The 14,616-nt window shown below is 39.7% G+C and overlaps 27 non-coding genes and 5 pseudogenes across 27 annotated transcripts; all 32 read right to left on the bottom strand.

The window, feature by feature from the left end:
- Positions 1–119: 119 nt before the first annotated feature.
- LOC146052609 (5S ribosomal RNA) lies at positions 120–238 on the bottom strand. The gene has a single exon (XR_014467592.1). It is a non-coding gene; the product is annotated as a 5S ribosomal RNA (ribosomal RNA).
- Positions 239–583: 345 nt separating this feature from the next.
- LOC146052733 (5S ribosomal RNA) lies at positions 584–692 on the bottom strand (annotated as a pseudogene).
- A 345-nt stretch (positions 693–1,037) lies between these two features.
- Positions 1,038–1,156, bottom strand: LOC146052545 (5S ribosomal RNA). Its single transcript, XR_014467533.1, has one exon. It is a non-coding gene; the product is annotated as a 5S ribosomal RNA (ribosomal RNA).
- A 346-nt stretch (positions 1,157–1,502) lies between these two features.
- On the bottom strand, positions 1,503–1,621 carry LOC146052512 (5S ribosomal RNA). Its single transcript, XR_014467503.1, has one exon. It is a non-coding gene; the product is annotated as a 5S ribosomal RNA (ribosomal RNA).
- A 345-nt stretch (positions 1,622–1,966) lies between these two features.
- LOC146052254 (5S ribosomal RNA) lies at positions 1,967–2,085 on the bottom strand. The gene has a single exon (XR_014467270.1). It is a non-coding gene; the product is annotated as a 5S ribosomal RNA (ribosomal RNA).
- Positions 2,086–2,430: 345 nt separating this feature from the next.
- Positions 2,431–2,549, bottom strand: LOC146052647 (5S ribosomal RNA; annotated as a pseudogene).
- A 345-nt stretch (positions 2,550–2,894) lies between these two features.
- On the bottom strand, positions 2,895–3,013 carry LOC146052441 (5S ribosomal RNA). The gene has a single exon (XR_014467439.1). It is a non-coding gene; the product is annotated as a 5S ribosomal RNA (ribosomal RNA).
- A 345-nt stretch (positions 3,014–3,358) lies between these two features.
- Positions 3,359–3,477, bottom strand: LOC146052253 (5S ribosomal RNA). Its single transcript, XR_014467269.1, has one exon. It is a non-coding gene; the product is annotated as a 5S ribosomal RNA (ribosomal RNA).
- A 345-nt stretch (positions 3,478–3,822) lies between these two features.
- Positions 3,823–3,941, bottom strand: LOC146052252 (5S ribosomal RNA). Its single transcript, XR_014467268.1, has one exon. It is a non-coding gene; the product is annotated as a 5S ribosomal RNA (ribosomal RNA).
- A 345-nt stretch (positions 3,942–4,286) lies between these two features.
- Positions 4,287–4,405, bottom strand: LOC146052608 (5S ribosomal RNA). Its single transcript, XR_014467591.1, has one exon. It is a non-coding gene; the product is annotated as a 5S ribosomal RNA (ribosomal RNA).
- A 346-nt stretch (positions 4,406–4,751) lies between these two features.
- On the bottom strand, positions 4,752–4,870 carry LOC146052391 (5S ribosomal RNA). Its single transcript, XR_014467393.1, has one exon. It is a non-coding gene; the product is annotated as a 5S ribosomal RNA (ribosomal RNA).
- Positions 4,871–5,215: 345 nt separating this feature from the next.
- On the bottom strand, positions 5,216–5,334 carry LOC146052600 (5S ribosomal RNA). The gene has a single exon (XR_014467583.1). It is a non-coding gene; the product is annotated as a 5S ribosomal RNA (ribosomal RNA).
- A 345-nt stretch (positions 5,335–5,679) lies between these two features.
- Positions 5,680–5,798, bottom strand: LOC146052607 (5S ribosomal RNA). The gene has a single exon (XR_014467590.1). It is a non-coding gene; the product is annotated as a 5S ribosomal RNA (ribosomal RNA).
- Positions 5,799–6,143: 345 nt separating this feature from the next.
- Positions 6,144–6,252, bottom strand: LOC146052731 (5S ribosomal RNA; annotated as a pseudogene).
- Positions 6,253–6,597: 345 nt separating this feature from the next.
- Positions 6,598–6,716, bottom strand: LOC146052389 (5S ribosomal RNA). The gene has a single exon (XR_014467392.1). It is a non-coding gene; the product is annotated as a 5S ribosomal RNA (ribosomal RNA).
- Positions 6,717–7,062: 346 nt separating this feature from the next.
- Positions 7,063–7,181, bottom strand: LOC146052510 (5S ribosomal RNA). Its single transcript, XR_014467502.1, has one exon. It is a non-coding gene; the product is annotated as a 5S ribosomal RNA (ribosomal RNA).
- A 345-nt stretch (positions 7,182–7,526) lies between these two features.
- LOC146052251 (5S ribosomal RNA) lies at positions 7,527–7,645 on the bottom strand. The gene has a single exon (XR_014467267.1). It is a non-coding gene; the product is annotated as a 5S ribosomal RNA (ribosomal RNA).
- A 345-nt stretch (positions 7,646–7,990) lies between these two features.
- LOC146052723 (5S ribosomal RNA) lies at positions 7,991–8,099 on the bottom strand (annotated as a pseudogene).
- A 345-nt stretch (positions 8,100–8,444) lies between these two features.
- LOC146052425 (5S ribosomal RNA) lies at positions 8,445–8,563 on the bottom strand. The gene has a single exon (XR_014467424.1). It is a non-coding gene; the product is annotated as a 5S ribosomal RNA (ribosomal RNA).
- Positions 8,564–8,908: 345 nt separating this feature from the next.
- LOC146052249 (5S ribosomal RNA) lies at positions 8,909–9,027 on the bottom strand. The gene has a single exon (XR_014467265.1). It is a non-coding gene; the product is annotated as a 5S ribosomal RNA (ribosomal RNA).
- Positions 9,028–9,372: 345 nt separating this feature from the next.
- Positions 9,373–9,491, bottom strand: LOC146052248 (5S ribosomal RNA). Its single transcript, XR_014467264.1, has one exon. It is a non-coding gene; the product is annotated as a 5S ribosomal RNA (ribosomal RNA).
- A 345-nt stretch (positions 9,492–9,836) lies between these two features.
- Positions 9,837–9,955, bottom strand: LOC146052606 (5S ribosomal RNA). Its single transcript, XR_014467589.1, has one exon. It is a non-coding gene; the product is annotated as a 5S ribosomal RNA (ribosomal RNA).
- Positions 9,956–10,300: 345 nt separating this feature from the next.
- LOC146052247 (5S ribosomal RNA) lies at positions 10,301–10,419 on the bottom strand. Its single transcript, XR_014467263.1, has one exon. It is a non-coding gene; the product is annotated as a 5S ribosomal RNA (ribosomal RNA).
- Positions 10,420–10,764: 345 nt separating this feature from the next.
- On the bottom strand, positions 10,765–10,883 carry LOC146052245 (5S ribosomal RNA). The gene has a single exon (XR_014467262.1). It is a non-coding gene; the product is annotated as a 5S ribosomal RNA (ribosomal RNA).
- A 345-nt stretch (positions 10,884–11,228) lies between these two features.
- On the bottom strand, positions 11,229–11,347 carry LOC146052244 (5S ribosomal RNA). Its single transcript, XR_014467261.1, has one exon. It is a non-coding gene; the product is annotated as a 5S ribosomal RNA (ribosomal RNA).
- Positions 11,348–11,692: 345 nt separating this feature from the next.
- LOC146052498 (5S ribosomal RNA) lies at positions 11,693–11,811 on the bottom strand. The gene has a single exon (XR_014467491.1). It is a non-coding gene; the product is annotated as a 5S ribosomal RNA (ribosomal RNA).
- A 345-nt stretch (positions 11,812–12,156) lies between these two features.
- LOC146052730 (5S ribosomal RNA) lies at positions 12,157–12,265 on the bottom strand (annotated as a pseudogene).
- A 345-nt stretch (positions 12,266–12,610) lies between these two features.
- LOC146052450 (5S ribosomal RNA) lies at positions 12,611–12,729 on the bottom strand. Its single transcript, XR_014467447.1, has one exon. It is a non-coding gene; the product is annotated as a 5S ribosomal RNA (ribosomal RNA).
- Positions 12,730–13,074: 345 nt separating this feature from the next.
- Positions 13,075–13,193, bottom strand: LOC146052318 (5S ribosomal RNA). Its single transcript, XR_014467328.1, has one exon. It is a non-coding gene; the product is annotated as a 5S ribosomal RNA (ribosomal RNA).
- A 345-nt stretch (positions 13,194–13,538) lies between these two features.
- On the bottom strand, positions 13,539–13,657 carry LOC146052509 (5S ribosomal RNA). Its single transcript, XR_014467501.1, has one exon. It is a non-coding gene; the product is annotated as a 5S ribosomal RNA (ribosomal RNA).
- Positions 13,658–14,001: 344 nt separating this feature from the next.
- Positions 14,002–14,120, bottom strand: LOC146052559 (5S ribosomal RNA). The gene has a single exon (XR_014467546.1). It is a non-coding gene; the product is annotated as a 5S ribosomal RNA (ribosomal RNA).
- A 345-nt stretch (positions 14,121–14,465) lies between these two features.
- On the bottom strand, positions 14,466–14,584 carry LOC146052243 (5S ribosomal RNA). Its single transcript, XR_014467260.1, has one exon. It is a non-coding gene; the product is annotated as a 5S ribosomal RNA (ribosomal RNA).
- Between the last annotated feature and the right edge of the window lie 32 nt (positions 14,585–14,616).

Below are 14,616 nucleotides of genomic sequence, written 5' to 3'. Positions count from 1 at the left end.
TTAGGTGATGGCTATTGTGTCTGTTTGACCTCTTCCAAATGTCTGTACTGGCAATAAAAAGAAAAAGTTTCCAATTTAAATAGCTAGAGAATAAAAACAATTTGCCTGTAATGTGAAAAAACCTACAGCACCTGGTGTTCCCATGTGGTCTCCCACCCAAGTACTAACCAGGCCCAACACTGCTTAGCTTCCAAGAACAGACAAGATTGGGCCTATCCAATGTGGTATGGCTGTAGGTGAAATACAGGCACTTTTTAGCCCTCTTCTACTTCTATCACCAGGTAAGCTAATAAAAAAGTTTCCTAACTGTATTGGCTTACTGAAAAAAATCATGTGTTGGTAATGTAAAAAGACCTACAGGACATGATATTAGCAGGGGGTCTTAAATTAAACTACTAAAGAGGCTCAACACTGTTTAGCTGCCAAAAGCAGTTGGAATTGGGCCTAAACAGTGTGGTAAGTCTTTAGGTGATGGCTATTGTGTCTGTTTGAACTCTTCCAAATGTCTGTGCTGGCAATAAAAAGAAAAAGTTTCCAATCTAAATAGCTAGAGAATAAAAACAATTTGCCAGTAATGTGAAAAAACCTACAGCACCTGGTGTTCCCATGTGGTCTCCCACCCAAGTACTATCCAGGCCCAACACTGCTTTGCTTCCAAGATCAGGCCTATCCAATGTGGTATGGCTGTAGGTGAGATACAGGTACTTTTTTGCCCTCTTCTACTTCTATCACCAGGTAAGCTAATACAAAAGTTTCCTAACTGTATTGGCTTACTGAAAAAAATCATGTGTTGGTAATGTAAAAAGACCTACAGGACATGATATTAGCAGGGGGTCTTAAATTAAACTACTAAAGAGGATCAACACTGTTTAGCTGCCAAAAGCAGTTGGAATTGGGCCTAAACAGTGTGGTAAGTCTTTAGGTGATGGCTATTGTGTCTGTTTGAACTCTTCCAAATGTCTGTGCTGGCAATAAAAAGAAAAAGTTTCCAATCTAAATAGCTAGAGAATAAAAACAATTTGCCAGTAATGTCAAAAAAACTACAGCACCTGGTGTTCCCATGTGGTCTCCCACCCAAGTACTAACCAGGCCCAACACTGCTTAACTTCCAAGATCAGACGAGGTTGGGCCTATCCAATGTGGTATGGCTGTAGGTGAGATACAAGCACTTTTTTGCCCTCTTCTACTTCTATCACCAGGTAAGCTAATAAAAAAGTTTCCTAACTGTATTGGCTTACTTAAAAAAAATCATGTGTTGGTAATGTAAAAAGACCTACAGGACATGATATTAGCAGGGGGTCTTAAATTAAACTACTAAAGAGGCTCAACACTGTTTAGCTGCCAAAAGCAGTTGGAATTGGGCCTAAACAGTGTGGTAATTCTTTAGGTGATGGCTATTGTGTCTGTTTGACCTCTTCCAAATGTCTGTACTGGCAATAAAAAGAAAAAGTTTCCAATTTAAATAGCTAGAGAATAAAAACAATTTGCCTGTAATGTGAAAAAACCTACAGCACCTGGTGTTCCCATGTGGTCTCCCACCCAAGTACTAACCAGGCCCAACACTGCTTAGCTTCCAAGATCAGACAAGATTGGGCCTATCCAATGTGGTATGGCTGTAGGTGAGATACAGGCACTTTTTTGCCCTCTTCTACTTCTATCACCAGGTAAGCTAATAAAAAAGTTTCCTAACTGTATTGGCTTACTGAAAAAAATCATGTGTTGGTAATGTAAAAAGACCTACAGGACATGATATTAGCAGGGGGTCTTAAATTAAACTACTAAACAGGCTCAACACTGTTTAGCTGCCAAAAGCAGTTGGAATTGAGCCTAAACAGTGTGGTAAGTCTTTAGCTGATGGCTATTGTGTCTGTTTGACCTCTTCCAAATGTCTGTGCTGGCAATAAAATGAAAAAGTTTCCAATATAAATAGCTAGAGAATAAAAACAATTTGCCAGTGATGTGAAAAAACCTACAGCACCTGGTGTTCCCATGTGGTCTCCCACCCAAGTACTAACCAGGCCCAACACTGCTTAGCTTCCAAGATCAGACGAGATTGGGCCTATCCAATGTGGTATGGCTGTAGGTGAGTTAAATTCACTTTTTTGCCCTCTTCTACTTTTATCACCAGGTAAGCTAATAAAAAAGTTTCCTAACTGTATTGGCTTACTGAAAAAAATCATGTGTTGGTAATGTAAAAAGACCTACAGGACATGATATTAGCAGGGGGTCTTAAATTAAACTACTAAAGAGGCTCAACACTGTTTAGCTGCCAAAAGTAGTTGGAATTGGGCCTAAACAGTGTGGTAAGTCTTTAGGAGATGGCTATTGTGTCTGTTTGACCTCTTCCAAATGTCTGTACTGGCAATAAAAAGAAAAAGTTTCCAATTTAAATAGCTAGAGAATAAAAACAATTTGCCTGTAATGTGAAAAAACCTACAGCACCTGGTGTTCCCATGTGGTCTCCCACCCAAGTACTAACCAGGCCCAACACTGCTTAGCTTCCAAGATCAGACAAGATTGGGCCTATCCAATGTGGTATGGCTTTAGGTGAGATACAGGCACTTTTTTGCCCTCTTCTACTTCTATCACCAGGTAAGCTAATAAAAAAGTTTCCTAACTGTATTGGCTTACTGAAAAAAATCATGTGTTGGTAATGTAAAAAGACCTACAGGACATGATATTAGCAGGGAGTCTTAAATTAAACTACTAAAGAGGCCCAACACTGTTTAGCTGCCAAAAGCAGTTGGAATTGGGCCTAAACAGTGTGGTAAGTCTTTAGGTGATGGCTATTGTGTCTGTTTGACCTCTTCCAAATGTCTGTGCTGGCAATAAAAAGAAAAAGTTTCCAATTTAAATAGCTAGAGAATAAAAACAATTTGCCAGTAATGTGAAAAAACCTACAGCACCTGGTGTTCCCATGTGGTCTCCCACCCAAGTACTATCCAGGCCCAACACTGCTTAGCTTCCAAGATCAGACGAGATTGGGCCTATCCAATGTGGTATGGCTGTAGTTGAGATACAGGCACTTTTTTGCCCTCTTCTACTTCTATCACCAGGTAAGCTAATAAAAAAGTTTCCTAACTGTATTGGCTTACTGAAAAAAATCATGTGTTGGTAATGTAAAAAGATCTACAGGACATGATATTAGCAGGGGGTCTTAAATTAAACTACTAAAGAGGCTCAACACTGTTTAGCTGCCAAAAGCAGTTGGAATTGGGCCTAAACAGTTTGGTAAGTCTTTAGGTGATGGCTATTGTGTCTGTTTGACCTCTTCCAAATGTCTGTGCTGGCAATAAAAAGATAAAGTTTCCTATTTAAATAGCTAGAGAATAAAAACAATTTGCCAGTAATGTGAAAAAACCTACAGCACCTGGTGTTCCCATGTGGTCTCCCACCCAAGTACTAACCAGGCCCAACACTGCTTAGCTTCCAAGATCAGACGAGATTGGGCCTATCCAATGTGGTATGGCTGTAGGTGAGTTAAAAGCACTTTTTTGCCCTCTTCTACTTCTATCACCAGGTAAGCTAATAAAAAAGTTTCCTAACTGTATTGGCTTACTGAAAAAAATCATGTGTTGGTAATGTAAAACGACCTACAGGACATGATATTAGCAGGGGGTCTTAAATTAAACTACTAAAGAGGATCAACACTGTTTAGCTGCCAAAAGCAGATGGAATTGGGCCTAAACAGTGTGGTAAGTCTTTAGGTGATGGCTATTGTGTCTGTTTGACCTCTTCCAAATGTCTGTACTGGCAATAAAAAGAAAAAGTTTCCAATTTAAATAGCTAGAGAATAAAAACAATTTGCCTGTAATGTGAAAAAACCTACAGCACCTGGTGTTCCCATGTGGTCTCCCACCCAAGTACTAACCAGGCCCAACACTGCTTAGCTTCCAAGATCAGACGAGATTGGGCCTATCCAATGTGGTATGGCTGTAGGTGAGATACATGCACTTTTTTGCCCTCTTCTACTTCTATCACCAGGTAAGCTAATAAAAAAGTTTCCTAACTGTATTGGCTTACTGAAAAAAATCATGTGTTGGTAATGTAAAACGACCTACAGGACATGATATTAGCAGGGGGTCTTAAATTAAACTACTAAAGAGGATCAACACTGTTTAGCTGCCAAAAGCAGTTGGAATTGGGCCTAAACAGTGTGGTAAGTCTTTAGGTGATGGCTATTGTGTCTGTTTGACCTCTTCCAAATGTCTGTACTGGCAATAAAAAGAAAAAGTTTCCAATTTAAATAGCTAGAGAATAAAAACAATTTGCCTGTAATGTGAAAAAACCTACAGCACCTGGTGTTCCCATGTGGTCTCCCACCCAAGTACTAACCAGGCCCAACACTGCTTAGCTTCCAAGAACAGACAAGATTGGGCCTATCCAATGTGGTATGGCTGTAGGTGAAATACAGGCACTTTTTAGCCCTCTTCTACTTCTATCACCAGGTAAGCTAATAAAAAAGTTTCCTAACTGTATTGGCTTACTGAAAAAAATCATGTGTTGGTAATGTAAAAAGACCTACAGGACATGATATTAGCAGGGGGTCTTAAATTAAACTACTAAAGAGGCTCAACACTGTTTAGCTGCCAAAAGCAGTTGGAATTGGGCCTAAACAGTGTGGTAAGTCTTTAGGTGATGGCTATTGTGTCTGTTTGAACTCTTCCAAATGTCTGTGCTGGCAATAAAAAGAAAAAAGTTTCCAATCTAAATAGCTAGAGAATAAAAACAATTTGCCAGTAATGTGAAAAAACCTACAGCACCTGGTGTTCCCATGTGGTCTCCCACCCAAGTACTAACCAGGCCCAACACTGCTTAACTTCCAAGATCAGACGAGGTTGGGCCTATCCAATGTGGTATGGCTGTAGGTGCGATACAAGCACTTTTTTGCCCTCTTCTACTTCTATCACCAGGTAAGCTAATAAAAAAGTTTCCTAACTGTATTGGCTTACTGAAAAAAATCATGTGTTGGTAATGTAAAACGACCTACAGGACATGATATTAGCAGGGGGTCTTAAATTAAACTACTAAAGAGGATCAACACTGTTTAGCTGCCAAAAGCAGATGGAATTGGGCCTAAACAGTGTGGTAAGTCTTTAGGTGATGGCTATTGTGTCTGTTTGACCTCTTCCAAATGCCTGTACTGGCAATAAAAAGAAAAAGTTTCCAATTTAAATAGCTAGAGAATAAAAACAATTTGCCTGTAATGTGAAAAAACCTACAGCACCTGGTGTTCCCATGTGGTCTCCCACCCAAGTACTAACCAGACCCAACACTGCTTAGCTTCCAAGAACAGACGAGATTGGGCCTATCCAATGTGGTATGGCTGTAGGTGAAATACAGGCACTTTTTAGCCCTCTTCTACTTCTATCACCAGGTAAGCTAATAAAAAAGTTTCCTAACTGTATTGGCTTACTGAAAAAAATCATGTGTTGGTAATGTAAAAAGACCTACAGGACATGATATTAGCAGGGGGTCTTAAATTAAACTACTAAAGAGGCTCAACACTGTTTAGCTGCCAAAAGCAGTTGGAATTGGGCCTAAACAGTGTGGTAAGTCTTTAGGTGATGGCTATTGTGTCTGTTTGACCTCTTCCAAATGTCTGTACTGGCAATAAAAAGAAAAAGTTTCCAATTTAAATAGCTAGAGAATAAAAACAATTTGCCTGTAATGTGAAAAAACCTACAGCACCTGGTGTTCCCATGTGGTCTCCCACCCAAGTACTAACCAGGCCCAACACTGCTTAGCTTCCAAGAACAGACAAGATTGGGCCTATCCAATGTGGTATGGCTGTAGGTGAAATACAGGCACTTTTTTGCCCTCTTCTACTTCTATCACCAGGTAAGCTAATAAAAAAGTTTCCTAACTGTATTGGCTTACTGAAAAAAATCATGTGTTGGTAATGTAAAAAGACCTACAGGACATGATATTATCAGGGGGTCTTAAATTAAACTACTAAATAGCCTCAACACTGTTTACCTGCCAAAAGCAGTTGGAATTGGGCCTAAACAGTGTGGTAAGTCTTTAGGTGATGGATATTGTGTCTGTTTTACCTCTTCCAAATGTCAGTGCTGGCAATAAAAAGAAAAAGTTTCCAATTTAAATATCTAGAGAATAAAAACAATTTGCCTGTAATGTGAAAAAACCTACAGCACCTGGTGTTCCCATGTGGTCTCCCACCCAAGTACTATCCAGGCCCAACACTGCTTTGCTTCCAAGATCAGGCCTATCCAATGTGGTATGGCTGTAGGTGAGATACAGGTACTTTTTTGCCCTCTTCTACTTCTATCACCAGGTAAGCTAATACAAAAGTTTCCTAACTGTATTGGCTTACTGAAAAAAATCATGTGTTGGTAATGTAAAAAGACCTACAGGACATGATATTAGCAGGGGGTCTTAAATTAAACTACTAAAGAGGATCAACACTGTTTAGCTGCCAAAAGCAGTTGGAATTGGGCCTAAACAGTGTGGTAAGTCTTTAGGTGATGGCTATTGTGTCTGTTTGAACTCTTCCAAATGTCTGTGCTGGCAATAAAAAGAAAAAGTTTCCAATCTAAATAGCTAGAGAATAAAAACAATTTGCCAGTAATGTGAAAAAACCTACAGCACCTGGTGTTCCCATGTGGTCTCCCACCCAAGTACTAACCAGGCCCAACACTGCTTAACTTCCAAGATCAGACGAGGTTGGGCCTATCCAATGTGGTATGGCTGTAGGTGAGATACAAGCACTTTTTTGCCCTCTTCTACTTCTATCACCAGGTAAGCTAATAAAAAAGTTTCCTAACTGTATTGGCTTACTTAAAAAAAATCATGTGTTGGTAATGTAAAAAGACCTACAGGACATGATATTAGCAGGGGGTCTTAAATTAAACTACTAAAGAGGCTCAACACTGTTTAGCTGCCAAAAGCAGTTGGAATTGGGCCTAAACAGTGTGGTAATTCTTTAGGTGATGGCTATTGTGTCTGTTTGACCTCTTCCAAATGTCTGTACTGGCAATAAAAAGAAAAAGTTTCCAATTTAAATAGCTAGAGAATAAAAACAATTTGCCTGTAATGTGAAAAAACCTACAGCACCTGGTGTTCCCATGTGGTCTCCCACCCAAGTACTAACCAGGCCCAACACTGCTTAGCTTCCAAGATCAGACAAGATTGGGCCTATCCAATGTGGTATGGCTGTAGGTGAGATACAGGCACTTTTTTGCCCTCTTCTACTTCTATCACCAGGTAAGCTAATAAAAAAGTTTCCTAACTGTATTGGCTTACTGAAAAAAATCATGTGTTGGTAATGTAAAAAGACCTACAGGACATGATATTAGCAGGGGGTCTTAAATTAAACTACTAAACAGGCTCAACACTGTTTAGCTGCCAAAAGCAGTTGGAATTGAGCCTAAACAGTGTGGTAAGTCTTTAGCTGATGGCTATTGTGTCTGTTTGACCTCTTCCAAATGTCTGTGCTGGCAATAAAATGAATAAGTTTCCAATATAAATAGCTAGAGAATAAAAACAATTTGCCAGTGATGTGAAAAAACCTACAGCACCTGGTGTTCCCATGTGGTCTCCCACCCAAGTACTAACCAGGCCCAACACTGCTTAGCTTCCAAGATCAGACGAGATTGGGCCTATCCAATGTGGTATGGCTGTAGGTGAGTTAAATTCACTTTTTTGCCCTCTTCTACTTTTATCACCAGGTAAGCTAATAAAAAAGTTTCCTAACTGTATTGGCTTACTGAAAAAAATCATGTGTTGGTAATGTAAAAAGACCTACAGGACATGATATTAGCAGGGGGTCTTAAATTAAACTACTAAAGAGGCTCAACACTGTTTAGCTGCCAAAAGTAGTTGGAATTGGGCCTAAACAGTGTGGTAAGTCTTTAGGAGATGGCTATTGTGTCTGTTTGACCTCTTCCAAATGTCTGTACTGGCAATAAAAAGAAAAAGTTTCCAATTTAAATAGCTAGAGAATAAAAACAATTTGCCTGTAATGTGAAAAAACCTACAGCACCTGGTGTTCCCATGTGGTCTCCCACCCAAGTACTAACCAGGCCCAACACTGCTTAGCTTCCAAGATCAGGCCTATCCAATGTGGTATGGCTGTAGGTGAGATACAGGCACTTTTTTGCCCTCTTCTACTTCTATCACCAGGTAAGCTAATAAAAAAGTTTCCTAACTGTATTGGCTTACTGAAAAAAATCATGTGTTGGTAATGTAAAAAGACCTACAGGACATGATATTAGCAGGGAGTCTTAAATTAAACTACTAAAGAGGCCCAACACTGTTTAGCTGCCAAAAGCAGTTGGAATTGGGCCTAAACAGTGTGGTAAGTCTTTAGGTGATGGCTATTGTGTCTGTTTGACCTCTTCCAAATGTCTGTGCTGGAAATAAAAAGAAAAAGTTTCCAATTTAAATAGCTAGAGAATAAAAACAATTTGCCAGTAATGTGAAAAAACCTACAGCACCTGGTGTTCCCATGTGGTCTCCCACCCAAGTACTAACCAGGCCCAACACTGCTTAGCTTCCAAGATCAGACGAGATTGGGCCTATCCAATGTGGTATGGCTGTAGTTGAGATACAGGCACTTTTTTGCCCTCTTCTACTTCTATCACCAGGTAAGCTAATAAAAAAGTTTCCTAACTGTATTGGCTTACTGAAAAAAATCATGTGTTGGTAATGTAAAAAGACCTACAGGACATGATATTAGCAGGGGGTCTTAAATTAAACTACTAAAGAGGCTCAACACTGTTTAGCTGCCAAAAGCAGTTGGAATTGGGCCTAAACAGTTTGGTAAGTCTTTAGGTGATGGCTATTGTGTCTGTTTGACCTCTTCCAAATGTCTGTGCTGGCAATAAAAAGATAAAGTTTCCTATTTAAATAGCTAGAGAATAAAAACAATTTGCCAGTAATGTGAAAAAACCTACAGCACCTGGTGTTCCCATGTGGTCTCCCACCCAAGTACTAACCAGGCCCAACACTGCTTAGCTTCCAAGATCAGACGAGATTGGGCCTATCCAATGTGGTATGGCTGTAGGTGAGTTAAAGGCACTTTTTTGCCCTCTTCTACTTCTATCACCAGGTAAGCGAATACAAAAGTTTCCTAACTGTATTGGCTTACTGAAAAAAATCATGTGTTGGTAATGTAAAAAGACCTACAGGACATGATATTAGCAGGGAGTCTTAAATTAAACTACTAAAGAGGCCCAACACTGTTTAGCTGCCAAAAGCAGTTGGAATTGGGCCTAAACAGTGTGGTAAGTCTTTAGGTGATGGCTATTGTGTCTGTTTGACCTCTTCCAAATGTCTGTACTGGCAATAAAAAGAAAAAGTTTCCAATTTAAATAGCTAGAGAATAAAAACAATTTGCCTGTAATGTGAAAAAACCTACAGCACCTGGTGTTCCCATGTGGTCTCCCACCCAAGTACTAACCAGGCCCAACACTGCTTAGCTTCCAAGATCAGACGAGATTGGGCCTATCCAATGTGGTATGGCTGTAGGTGAGATACATGCACTTTTTTGCCCTCTTCTACTTCTATCACCAGGTAAGCTAATAAAAAAGTTTCCTAACTGTATTGGCTTACTGAAAAAAATCATGTGTTGGTAATGTAAAACGACCTACAGGACATGATATTAGCAGGGGTTCTTTAATTAAACTACTAAAGAGGATCAACACTGTTTAGCTGCCAAAAGCAGTTGGAATTGGGCCTAAACAGTGTGGTAAGTCTTTAGGTGATGGCTATTGTGTCTGTTTGACCTCTTCCAAATGTCTGTACTGGCAATAAAAAGAAAAAGTTTCCAATTTAAATAGCTAGAGAATAAAAACAATTTGCCTGTAATGTGAAAAAACCTACAGCACCTGGTGTTCCCATGTGGTCTCCCACCCAAGTACTAACCAGGCCCAACACTGCTTAGCTTCCAAGAACAGACAAGATTGGGCCTATCCAATGTGGTATGGCTGTAGGTGAAATACAGGCACTTTTTTGCCCTCTTCTACTTCTATCACCAGGTAAGCTAATAAAAAAGTTTCCTAACTGTATTGGCTTACTGAAAAAAATCATGTGTTGGTAATGTAAAAAGACCTACAGGACATGATATTATCAGGGGGTCTTAAATTAAACTACTAAATAGCCTCAACACTGTTTACCTGCCAAAAGCAGTTGGAATTGGGCCTAAACAGTGTGGTAAGTCTTTAGGTGATGGCTATTGTGTCTGTTTGACCTCTTCCAAATGTCTGTACTGGCAATAAAAAGAAAAAGTTTCCAATTTAAATAGCTAGAGAATAAAAACAATTTGCCTGTAATGTGAAAAAACCTACAGCACCTGGTGTTCCCATGTGGTCTCCCACCCAAGTACTAACCAGGCCCAACACTGCTTAGCTTCCAAGATCAGACGAGATTGGGCCTATCCAATGTGGTATGGCTGTAGGTGAGATACATGCACTTTTTTGCCCTCTTCTACTTCTATCACCAGGTAAGCTAATAAAAAAGTTTCCTAACTGTATTGGCTTACTGAAAAAAATCATGTGTTGGTAATGTAAAACGACCTACAGGACATGATATTAGCAGGGGGTCTTAAATTAAACTACTAAAGAGGATCAACACTGTTTAGCTGCCAAAAGCAGTTGGAATTGGGCCTAAACAGTGTGGTAAGTCTTTAGGTGATGGCTATTGTGTCTGTTTGACCTCTTCCAAATGTCTGTACTGGCAATAAAAAGAAAAAGTTTCCAATTTAAATAGCTAGAGAATAAAAACAATTTGCCTGTAATGTGAAAAAACCTACAGCACCTGGTGTTCCCATGTGGTCTCCCACCCAAGTACTAACCAGGCCCAACACTGCTTAGCTTCCAAGATCAGACGAGATTGGGCCTATCCAATGTGGTATGGCTGTAGGTGAGATACATGCACTTTTTTGCCCTCTTCTACTTCTATCACCAGGTAAGCTAATAAAAAAGTTTCCTAACTGTATTGGCTTACTGAAAAAAATCATGTGTTGGTAATGTAAAACGACCTACAGGACATGATATTAGCAGGGGGTCTTAAATTAAACTACTAAAGAGGCTCAACACTGTTTAGCTGCCAAAAGCAGTTGGAATTGGGCCTAAACAGTTTGGTAAGTCTTTAGGTGATGGCTATTGTGTCTGTTTGACCTCTTCCAAATGTCTGTACTGGCAATAAAAAGAAAAAGTTTCCAATTTAAATAGCTAGAGAATAAAAACAATTTGCCTGTAATGTGAAAAAACCTACAGCACCTGGTGTTCCCATGTGGTCTCCCACCCAAGTACTAACCAGGCCCAACACTGCTTAGCTTCCAAGATCAGACGAGATTGGGCCTATCCAATGTGGTATGGCTGTAGGTGAGATACATGCACTTTTTTGCCCTCTTCTACTTCTATCACCAGGTAAGCTAATAAAAAAGTTTCCTAACTGTATTGGCTTACTGAAAAAAATCATGTGTTGGTAATGTAAAACGACCTACAGGACATGATATTAGCAGGGGGTCTTAAATTAAACTACTAAAGAGGATCAACACTGTTTAGCTGCCAAAAGCAGTTGGAATTGGGCCTAAACAGTGTGGTAAGTCTTTAGGTGATGGCTATTGTGTCTGTTTGACCTCTTCCAAATGTCTGTACTGGCAATAAAAAGAAAAAGTTTCCAATTTAAATAGCTAGAGAATAAAAACAATTTGCCTGTAATGTGAAAAAACCTACAGCACCTGGTGTTTCCATGTGGTCTCCCACCCAAGTACTAACCAGGCCCAACACTGCTTAGCTTCCAAGATCAGACGAGATTGGGCCTATCCAATGTGGTATGGCTGTAGGTGAGATACATGCACTTTTTTGCCCTCTTCTACTTCTATCACCAGGTAAGCTAATAAAAAAGTTTCCTAACTGTATTGGCTTACTGAAAAAAATCATGTGTTGGTTATGTAAAACGACCTACAGGACATGATATTAGCAGGGGGTCTTAAATTAAACTACTAAATAGCCTCAACACTGTTTACCTGCCAAAAGCAGTTGGAATTGGGCCTAAACAGTGTGGTAAGTCTTTAGGTGATGGATATTGTGTCTGTTTTACCTCTTCCAAATGTCAGTGCTGGCAATAAAAAGAAAAAGTTTCCAATTTAAATATCTAGAGAATAAAAACAATTTGCCAGTAATGTGAAAAAACCTACAGCACCTGGTGTTCCCATGTGGTCTCCCACCCAAGTACTATCCAGGCCCAACACTGCTTTGCTTCCAAGATCAGGCCTATCCAATGTGGTATGGCTGTAGGTGAGATACAGGTACTTTTTTGCCCTCTTCTACTTCTATCACCAGGTAAGCTAATACAAAAGTTTCCTAACTGTATTGGCTTACTGAAAAAAATCATGTGTTGGTAATGTAAAAAGACCTACAGGACATGATATTAGCAGGGGGTCTTAAATTAAACTACTAAAGAGGCTCAACACTGTTTAGCTGCCAAAAGCAGTTGGAATTGGGCCTAAACAGTGTGGTAAGTCTTTAGGTGATGGCTATTGTGTCTGTTTGAACTCTTCCAAATGTCTGTGCTGGCAATAAAAAGAAAAAGTTTCCAATCTAAATAGCTAGAGAATAAAAACAATTTGCCAGTAATGTGAAAAAACCTACAGCACCTGGTGTTCCCATGTGGTCTCCCACCCAAGTACTAACCAGGCCCAACACTGCTTAACTTCCAAGATCAGACGTGGTTGGGCCTATCCAATGTGGTATGGCTGTAGGTGAGATACAAGCACTTTTTTGCCCTCTTCTACTTCTATCACCAGGTAAGCTAATAAAAAAGTTTCCTAACTGTATTGGCTTACTGAAAAAAATCATGTGTTGGTAATGTAAAAAGACCTACAGGACATGATATTAGCAGGGGGTCTTAAATTAAACTACTAAACAGGCTCAACACTGTTTAGCTGCCAAAAGCAGTTGGAATTGAGCCTAAACAGTGTGGTAAGTCTTTAGCTGATGGCTATTGTGTCTGTTTGACCTCTTCCAAATGTCTGTGCTGGCAATAAAATGAAAAAGTTTCCAATATAAATAGCTAGAGAATAAAAACAATTTGCCAGTGATGTGAAAAAACCTACAGCACCTGGTGTTCCCATGTGGTCTCCCACCCAAGTACTAATCAGGCCCAACACTGCTTAGCTTCCAAGATCAGACGAGATTGGGCCTATCCAATGTGGTATGGCTGTAGGTGAGTTAAATTCACTTTTTTGCCCTCTTCTACTTTTATCACCAGGTAAGCTAATAAAAAAGTTTCCTAACTGTATTGGCTTACTGAAAAAAATCATGTGTTGGTAATGTAAAAAGACCTACAGGACATGATATTAGCAGGGGGTCTTAAATTAAACTACTAAAGAGGCTCAACACTGTTTAGCTGCCAAAAGTAGTTGGAATTGGGCCTAAACAGTGTGGTAAGTCTTTAGGAGATGGCTATTGTGTCTGTTTGACCTCTTCCAAATGTCTGTACTGGCAATAAAAATAAAAAGTTTCCAATTTAAATAGCTAGAGAATAAAAACAATTTGCCTGTAATGTGAAAAAACCTACAGCACCTGGTGTTCCCATGTGGTCTCCCACCCAAGTACTAACCAGGCCCAACACTGCTTAGCTTCCAAGATCAGACAAGATTGGGCCTATCCAATGTGGTATGGCTGTAGGTGAGATACAGGCACTTTTTTGCCCTCTTCTACTTCTATCACCAGGTAAGCTAATAAAAAAGTTTCCTAACTGTATTGGCTTACTGAAAAAAATCATGTGTTGGTAATGTAAAAAGACCTACAGGACATGATATTAGCAGGGAGTCTTAAATTAAACTACTAAAGAGGCCCAACACTGTTTAGCTGCCAAAAGCAGTTGGAATTGGGCCTAAACAGTGTGGTAAGTCTTTAGGTGATGGCTATTGTGTCTGTTTGACCTCTTCCAAATGTCTGTGCTGGCAATAAAAAGAAAAAGTTTCCAATTTAAATAGCTAGAGAAAAAAACAATTTGCCAGTAATGTGAAAAAACCTACAGCACCTGGTGTTCACATGTGGTCTCCCACCCAAGTACTAACCAGGCCCAACACTGCTTAGCTTCCAAGATCAGACGAGATTGGGCCTATCCAATGTGGTATGGCTGTAGTTGAGATACATGAAATTTTTTGCCCTCTTCTACTTCTATCACCAGGTAAGCTAATAAAAAAGTTTCCTAACTGTATTGGCTTACTGAAAAAAATCATGTGTTGGTAATGTAAAAAGACCTACAGGACATGATATTAGCAGGGGGTCTTAAATTAAACTACTAAAGAGGCTCAACACTGTTTAGCTGCCAAAAGCAGTTGGAATTGGGCCTAAACAGTTTGGTAAGTCTTTAGGTGATGGCTATTGTGTCTGTTTGACCTCTTCCAAATGTCTGTGCTGGCAATAAAAAGATAAAGTTTCCTATTTAAATAGCTAGAGAATAAAAACAATTTGCAAGTAATGTGAAAAAACCTACAGCACCTGGTGTTCCCATGTGGTCTCCCACCCAAGTACTAACCAGGCCCAACACTGCTTAGCTTCCAAGATCAGACGAGATTGGGCCTATCCAATGTGGTATGGCTGTAGGTGAGTTAAAGGCACTTTTTTGCCCTCTTCTACT

Source organism: Crinia signifera, unplaced genomic scaffold (assembly GCF_055691185.1).
Source record: "Crinia signifera unplaced genomic scaffold, ASM5569118v1 HAP2_SCAFFOLD_111, whole genome shotgun sequence".
Classification (NCBI taxonomy): Eukaryota; Metazoa; Chordata; class Amphibia; order Anura; family Myobatrachidae; genus Crinia; species Crinia signifera.
This window is presented reverse-complemented; position numbering and strand designations above follow the sequence as displayed.